This window comes from Camelus bactrianus, chromosome 16 (assembly GCF_048773025.1).
Source record: "Camelus bactrianus isolate YW-2024 breed Bactrian camel chromosome 16, ASM4877302v1, whole genome shotgun sequence".
NCBI lineage: Eukaryota > Metazoa > Chordata > Mammalia > Artiodactyla > Camelidae > Camelus > Camelus bactrianus.
Genome location: NC_133554.1, coordinates 47,574,029 through 47,582,346, shown reverse-complemented (window position 1 = coordinate 47,582,346; position 8,318 = coordinate 47,574,029). Strand labels below are relative to the sequence as shown.

The following is an 8,318-nucleotide window of genomic DNA, read 5'->3' as shown; positions in this document are numbered from 1 at the left end:
CCTCATTCAAGTTTTAGAGGAGCATATTCTCCATTTCCTGGAGTATACCCCTCTAGTCACTACAAGGCTTTTGTACACCAGAGTCAGTGTCTCCAGATGCTGACCAAGACTGAAAAACACTGAAATTTGTTCTTCTGAGTTTAGAGTTTATAGATGTCCTTACATTCCCTTCTTCCACATATTCGTCCTTTAAGTCAAGTGGAATAAAATTAATTAGGCTTAAGCTTTCTCAGTTACAACCACATCTCAGACGTAGCTGCCTGAGATTATATTCAAGTCACCCAGATCCAGTTTGGGGTGTTCCCGAAACTCTTCTGTTGCAGGAATGTTGTGAATGCCCTGAAGCCCACACCCTGAAATGTAGAGGCAGAGAGCAGAGTGGACGTCTCCCACGGGCTCCTAGAGGGTTCCAGGGTGGCACCAGCCTGGAAGAACTTGCCAGGGTCCAGGGCTGGGTCTTGGGCAGCATATGGCTTACATGCTCAGAGCCATATTCATGGTGGAAAGCATTAAGAGCTCAGAGACTGAACTATGTAAACCAAAATGCTCCTGTATGAATTTACAGTGAGACATCGACTCAGGCAGACCTGCATGCTCAGGTCAGCCTGGCTAGTATTTTCTTTCTATAAACAAGTCACCTGGGAAGCCAAATTATCATCAGGGTGCTTGGTAATTTAAACCTGAGCCCCGGGGAATTCGTCATATGGTTGGAATGTTTAAAGGTATTGGTTTCTCATAGCCTAATATGTCCATCTTTCACATCTCAGGTGGAAGAATCTAAGAGCCTAACTGCCTTCCTCTTCCGTGCCAATTTCTGGCATTTTGAGTGTATCTTTCTGCTTAGCAAATATTTGTAGAGCATCTACTGTGTGTTGTATAATAAAGAATTTGTGCCAGGTTCCTGGCATGGACCTTCTAACCCTTGGAATTTCCCAAGTGATTGAAGCATCTTAATTATTCTTGAGCTTCCTGAATCACACCTGAGTTTATGATAATAAGGTAAGTCTTGGAGGACCCCGTGATTGCTTCGGGATGGGAGCTAGTTACCAGAAAGACCAGCCATGCGATTAGAGAGCTGGAACTTTGAGCCAGCCTGACCTCCAGGGAGCAGAGAGATGCTGGAGATTAGGTTCAATCGGATAGTCAGTGATTTAATTCATCATGACTGCTTGATGAAACCCCAGTGACAACTAAATGGAGCTTCCTGGTTGGTGACCACATTGACATGCTAGGAGGGTAACACACCTGGATCCATGGAGAGAGGACACTGAAGCTATGCTTTTGAGACCATCCAGATCTTGCCCTATATGTCTCTTCATTTGGCTGGTTCTGATTTGTATCCTTTATAATAAAATTTTGATCGTAAGTATAGAACTTTCCTGACTTTTGTGAGTTGTAGAGAACGATCAAAACTGAGAGGTGTGTTTGCCATGCACAGGCTGACTGAGAACCCCTCCTCCTGGGTAGACCCCACACTTTTCCTTCTTTGCAGTCTGATTCTCTAATGACTATCCCTGGAGAAACCCTAGTTTTATGCTCGCTTGGCAAAAATAAGTTTGAATATTTCATGGTGGTTGATAGAACTTTGTTCTTAAAACATATGATTCAGATTCTTTAAAACTTGTTTAATGTTTATACCAAAGGTCATGCTCTGCAGGTGTATATGTGGTGGGTGCACAGAGGGGGAGATCTGGGGGGCCTGGCCCTGTATGTATTACTAAGGGGACACAGTGAGACAATACGGGATTTAATTGAAAATACATCAGTCGTGGGTCACACTATCAGGGTTGTCAGGTATTTGTTCTTAATTGTTATTGTAATATTGTTTCAGGTGTTTTGTTTTTCTAATTTAATACTTTCACTCTGTTGTCTGACTGTGAACTGCTAACAGCGTTAAACTTGATGTAAATAAATGAGGCCCCTGAAAGAGGGGCGGAACCTGAGAGGGATCTAAATTTGTTCGCAGTCCTCTGAAATGAGGGCAGTCTTATTCTGGATCATGCCCTTTAACTAGTGGGGTCTGTGCTAACTCTGGGTTGTTACTGTCGATTTGAATTGCAGTCCACCAGTTGGTATCAAAACACTATGTGCCAGGTGTTTTAGAAGCCAGAAATACCAGTTATCATCATTCTTCAAAAAGAGTATGGTATAACTGCTTTAGTTCCCCTTGGGTAAATCGGGGTCATGTTCTAGTTCTATTTCAGGACCATCTTGGTTGGGACCAGGGTCTCCCCAGATTCTTCAGGCTTTCACAGATAGCTGCCAGGTTTACTCCCACAGGCACCGGGCTAGCTCCTGGAATATTGGGACATAAATCCTCCCCTCAAGTGGCTCACAGACTGCTGTAGGAAATAACATTCAGTGATAGTGTTAAGGACAATATTCAAAAGTTATACCTGTTAGAAAGGAGACGTCACATAAACTCTGGTTTAAAGAATGATTGGGGTTCACCAGACAGACCACGGAGGGTGGGCACTGCAGGCTGAGAGGACGGCACACGCAAAGGCATGGTGGCAGGAGACAGGGTGTGAGTCCACCCAGCTACAAGAAGAGGGGCGGCGCGCTAGGGAAGGAGGCCCGATTGGTACTGGAGAACCTCAATGCTGCATAGATGGACTCTCCCATAGACAAGGGTAAGTAGCTGCTTTTTAATTCTTTATTTTATTTTCCTATCACTCTACACTATTGTGATTAAAAATTTGGAATGGGGGGAGGGTATAGTTCAAGTGGTAAAGCACCTGCTTAGCATGCATAAGGTCCTGGGTTCATCTCCAGTATCTCCTCTAAGAATAAATGAATAAACTGAATTACCTCCCCCTACCAAATTTTAAAAAAAAGGAAAATAAAAAAAGAGTAGACACAAGAACTACCACCATCACCCAAGCAATCACTGTAACATTCCTATGTTTTTCCTTCCAGGCTCTTTCTTAGCATCATTTTCACACAGGTACCACCAGAGGATCCCCACTGTTTTGGATCCTACACCCTGACAGAGGTTCTTCCCCGTTTCACCTGTCATGTATACAGTCTTGTACTCAGCTTTTATTCAATGAAAAATGTTAAAATATTATTATAAAATCTTTGTAGATATGAAATCTCATAACTGCATAGTTTTCCCTCATTTCAGCAATTAGTAATTTGTGAACATTTTAGGCTGTTTCCATTTTTGCCTCAACAGAGGAGTGGATGTACTGAGACATGCTGGAATACTACAGAGCAGGGTTTCTCCAGCTCAGCACTACTGACATTTTGGGCAAGATAATTCTTTGTTGTGCATTGTAGGATGTTGACCAGTATCCCTGGTTTTATCCACTGGATACCAGTAGCACCCCCCCACCTCCAGTTATGCCAATTTAAATTGTCTCCAGACATTGCCAGATACTTCCTGGGGACAAAATCCTGAACCATATTCATTGCTATACAGCAATGAAAATAAATGAGCTACAATTACCAAAGCAAAATATAGAAGAATCTCATAAACATGATGTCAAGTAAAAGAAGTCTGACCCAGAAGAGTATACACTGTGTAATTTCATGCCTATAAATTCACAAGTAGGCAAAACTAATCTATGGATTTAAAAGTCAGGATATGGTTATCCTTGGGGATGGGTAGCGACTGGAAGGAGTATTAGGGAGGAGGGGAATTCTGTGGTGTTGAAGTGTTCTGTAGCTTGAGCTATTAATTTTTGATATCTTAAATAAGAAATGTTTACTGTGTATATAGTCAAATTTATTGCTTTTTTTGTGATGTCTTCCATTCCTTTATAAAAGCCTTTAACATTTATACAAGTAACACATATCATTGCAGAGTAATTAGATATTACAGATAAGGAAAAAAATCAACTATAATCATGCTGTCTAGAAATAACTACTATAAATATTTTGATATTTATCAAATTGAGTTGGTATCAGTTTCCAGGCTTTTGTCTATACATATATGTCCATGTAAATATGCTACATAATTACTTTATATAAAAATGGGATCATGGTATATACATATGTCATGACATGGTTTTTAAAATTTCAGTGCTATGGTAACATCTTTTCATTTTTTGTGTGTGGGGGGGAGGTAATTAGGCTTATTTATTTAGTTACTTTAATGGAGGTACTAGGGATGAAACCCATGACCTTGTGAGAGCTAAGCATGTGCTCTGACCACTGAGCTATACCCTCCTCCCAACATCTTTTCATTTTAATAAATATAGGATTCCATGAGCATTTCTGATGGCTGAATTCCTAGACTATTACATTACTGAGTCAAAAGATACAATAATTTCACTATTTTTGCTATATATTGCTGAACTGTCCCCCAGATATCTTGTGTCAGCTTACACTGACCATTACTCAGTGTGGGCATGTAATAATGCATATTTCTCCACAGTGGAATATCAAATCATCAATATTTGATATCCTTGCTATTCTGAAGAGTTTTTATTTTTTTAAATGTTCTCTTTCTTCTAATTCACATTTATTTGATTGCTAGTAATATTGTACATTTTTTCATAGATTTATTGGCCATTTGAATTTCTTCTGTTCATGACCTGTTTGTATTTTTTGTCTCTTTATTAAGACGATTGTATTTTCCTTTATGATTTTAAGAGCTATTTATAGCCTAAGAATTTTAACCCTTTGTCCACTATATATATTGCAAATATTTCCTCACAGAATTTTGTTTGGTTTTAAACCTTTGAGTGACTTTTTTGGCCATAGGACTTTTAAATTTTGTATAGTAATCCATCCATCTTTTGCTTAACAATGTCTCTTGTGTCTTTCATGTCATGCTTACAAAAACTTTCTCTAACTCAAAATTTTATATGTGTATTTTTTTTCTAGTGCTTGTAGTTAAATCTTGATTCCATCTGGAAATTATTTTGGTATGTAGTATGAGGTAAGAATCTAATTTTATTTTTTTCTCAAATAACTGGAAAGTTGTCTAATCCAATTGGCAAATAAATCCATCCTTTCCCAAATTTGAGATGTCACCTTTAACATGGAGAGTATTAACTCCTAATAAATGTAGGTCTATTTCTAGACTTTCTACTCTTCTCTGTTACTTCATCTACTTATTTCCAAGTCTATACGCCCACATTGGAACATTACTATAATTATAGTGATCTTATAATATAGCTCTCTTTTCAAAAATTGTTTTGGCTATTAGAGCTTTTTTTCCCCAAGTGAACTTTAGGATTATTCTGCTAAACTAAAAAAAAATCCAACAGGATTTGCATTGAATTGAAATTGCACTAAATTTGCATTAAAATATAGATTAATTTGTAAAGGAATTGACAACTATCATGTGTTGTCTCTCTAGCCATGAAAATGGAATATCTCTACATTTCTTTGTCTTCTCCCTCTGTCCGAATACTATCATTTTCTTCATCCAAGCTCTAAGCATTTCTTGTTAAATTTATTTCCTAGGGAGTGTGGAAAGGATCTTTTTTCTCTTTATTTTTTCTAACTGGTTTGGGTTGGTATATTGAAAAGCTACTGATTTGTATATATCCATATTTATTGATTATATCCCAATTCGTGTATATACAGAATTTTCCAAACTATTTCGCATAGATTCCCTTGGGTTTTCCCAGCAGAAAACTGTATAATCTATAAATAATGATACTTTGCCTCTTCCTCTCGAATATTTTTTTAAACTTTTTTTTTTATTGAGTTATAGTCATTTTACAATGTTCCTCTCAAATATTTGTATAACTTCTGTGTTGCATTGATGAGAACTTTCCAAACTGTTGAATAATATCAATCTAGTCATCATCTTCATTTTACTGGTATTCCTCATTTCCAGGGAGCACCTCAAATGTGTCAGGTGCATAAGACTTTATTTTGCTTCAGGTATATTGAGCTATGGCTATATGTACACCCGTACCATTTCAACATGGGAATTTGACAAATATTCCTATTCTTTTGTTCCTTTCTTAATACTGATCTTCTGATTGTATCGTCCAGGTATTTTATCTTCTTGCTCATCATTTTTATCTCTTTACCTTTTCCCTTTTCATTCTGAATTCATTTTCAGTAGCATCAGTCCTGCCTTTGGCTCCTTCCAATAAGGAATTTTTACTAGCTAGCTGTTTTTTGTTGTTTATTCCATTGTTCTTTCATCTCAGTCTACTCCCTTCTTATAATTTCCTGTTTCTCCAGGACTATTTCTTCTTGTACTTTTGTGAAAATGCCTGTTTCTTGAAATTGTCTTTGGGATTCTTTGTCATTGTTATTTGAGGTGTGTCTTCCTCTGAGCATTTTTAAGGGGAAAATCTTTTTATTACAGGATGTTACAAACATTCAGAAAGTTACTGAGAATAAGATAATGGATACCTGTGTAAGTATGACCCAGTTTTATCAAATCTTAATAACTTATCCATATATGCTTCTTTTTTTTAATATTAAAAAAATTACAAATACTGTTGATGGTAGCCAATCTCCAAGATACCTGGCCCCCAGTGAGGCCCACTTCCAGGTGCTCACACCCTGCGGAGTCCCCTCCCACATTGTAGGAGGACTGCTTTGAGTGACCAATAGCATATGGAGTAAGTGATAATACACACTTCCAAGATTAGTTTATAAAAAGACTGAACTCTCACCGTGGGTGCACATTCTCTTTTTTTAAGATAATTTACTCTGGGGGAAAGTCAGCTGCCATCGTGGGAGGACACTCAGGATGTCCATAAGAGACCCATGGCAAGGAAGAAACTACAGCCTTCAGCCAACAGCCAGTGAGAAACTGAGGTCTGCCAACAACTGGTAAGCGAGCTTGGAAGGCAGATCTTCTCCCAGTTGAGCCTCCAGATAAGACTGCAGCCCCAGGCCTGAGCTTGACTGAAACCTCCCCCTGACAGATCTGAACAGAATCACCTGGTAAACCACTCCCAGATTCTTGGGCCACAGAAACTGTGATTAATAAATGTTTATTGTTTTAAGCTGCTAAATTTTGGGGGTAAATTTGGTTTAGCAATTGATAACTAATACATAGTTTAAGGCCCTTTGTCCTTCCCTAATCCAATTTCTTTTCCTTCCCAGAGGTCATCATTATGCTAAACTTAGGGTTTCTACCATTCTCTTGGATGTTTGTCCTATTATGACTATGCCAACTACTACTGTAAAAAGACATCTTATAAATACATTTTGAAGGATTTAAAACATTCTAATTCCAAATTTTGGAACATTCCCCATAAATATGTGTTTGTAGTTCAATAAATGATCTTTGAAATGAATGATAATAATATTGGGAAACTTTTCCTTTCTTAATTTGGGAACTGCCTTGTTTAATGTTACAATGAAATGTAATCGTGCCTATTGTTAATAAGAATAATTATTATAATAATAGCTGGCACCTACTGAGCACTGCTCTGAGTATTAAATCTTTGTATAAACATATGAGCTTATACTTTTATTATCCCAGTTTAGAGATAAGAGAAAGGTTAAGTAACTTGCCCAAGAGTATACAGCTAGGAATCAAGGGCTACCAAAACCATTAGCTACTACCAGCGCTCTTTATATAAGGTAGAAATTAAAAGGGAAAAATTCCAGTTAACATAAAGCGTAGCTGTTAGAGGCTTCCCCTACAAATGGCCACAAGGTCTAAGTTGTTCATAAAGCTGCCTTCTTCCATCTCATATTCCATCTTCCTCCTACGTCCAGCTGGACAGGGCTCTATGCCTGGTAGGGTGACTCAAAACTTTATTCCTGTAGGACCTGAGTTCCGGTCCTGTCCTTATTAGATTGCTGTACTTTCCCATTGACCAGGTCTTTGGGACAAAGGTCACACTAAGATGTGCCCCCATAGAATCCTTGGATTCCAGACATTTCCTTTCTCCTCCACTAGTAGCAGAGCCATTTTCCTCTCGGTAGTCACATTGATCACAAAGGCCTAGTTAAGGGACTATTATAGCTGGGGCTGCTATAAACAGAGTACCATGGTGTGAGTGGCTTAAACAACAGACATTCATTTCTCACAGTTCTGGGGCTGGAAGTCCGAGATCGGGTGTCAGGGTGGTTGGGTTCTGGTGAGAGCTCTCTTCTTGGCTCACAGATGGCTGCCTTCGTACTGCATCCTCACTTGGCAGAGGGAGAGACACAGAGACAGAGACAGAAGAGACAGAAAGCTCTCTGGACTCTTCCCCTTCTTATAAGTACACATCATGGGGCTCCACCTTTAGGACTTCATCTGAAACTAATTACTTCCCAAAGCCTCACTTCCTGATACCATAACACTGTGGCTCCTACCAGTGGATTTTGGGATAACATAAATATTCAGCTCATAACAAGGATCCCCTTCTCTACCTATTGCTTCAGCAGCGTGAGGAGTC

At 38.7% G+C, this 8,318-nt stretch overlaps 1 long non-coding RNA gene across 2 annotated transcripts; it reads left to right on the top strand.

Annotated features, from left to right (window-relative positions):
• The first annotated feature begins 696 nt into the window (after positions 1-696).
• On the top strand, positions 697-7,174 carry LOC105063965 (uncharacterized). Of its 2 annotated transcripts, XR_012499315.1 has the most exons (4): positions 697-2,633; positions 4,834-4,888; positions 6,281-6,331; positions 6,621-7,174. It is a non-coding gene; the product is annotated as an uncharacterized LOC105063965 (long non-coding RNA). The 2 variants fall into 2 exon arrangements; XR_012499314.1 differs by lacking the exon at positions 697-2,633 and having other exon boundaries at positions 2,650-4,888.
• Positions 7,175-8,318: the final 1,144 nt, after the last annotated feature.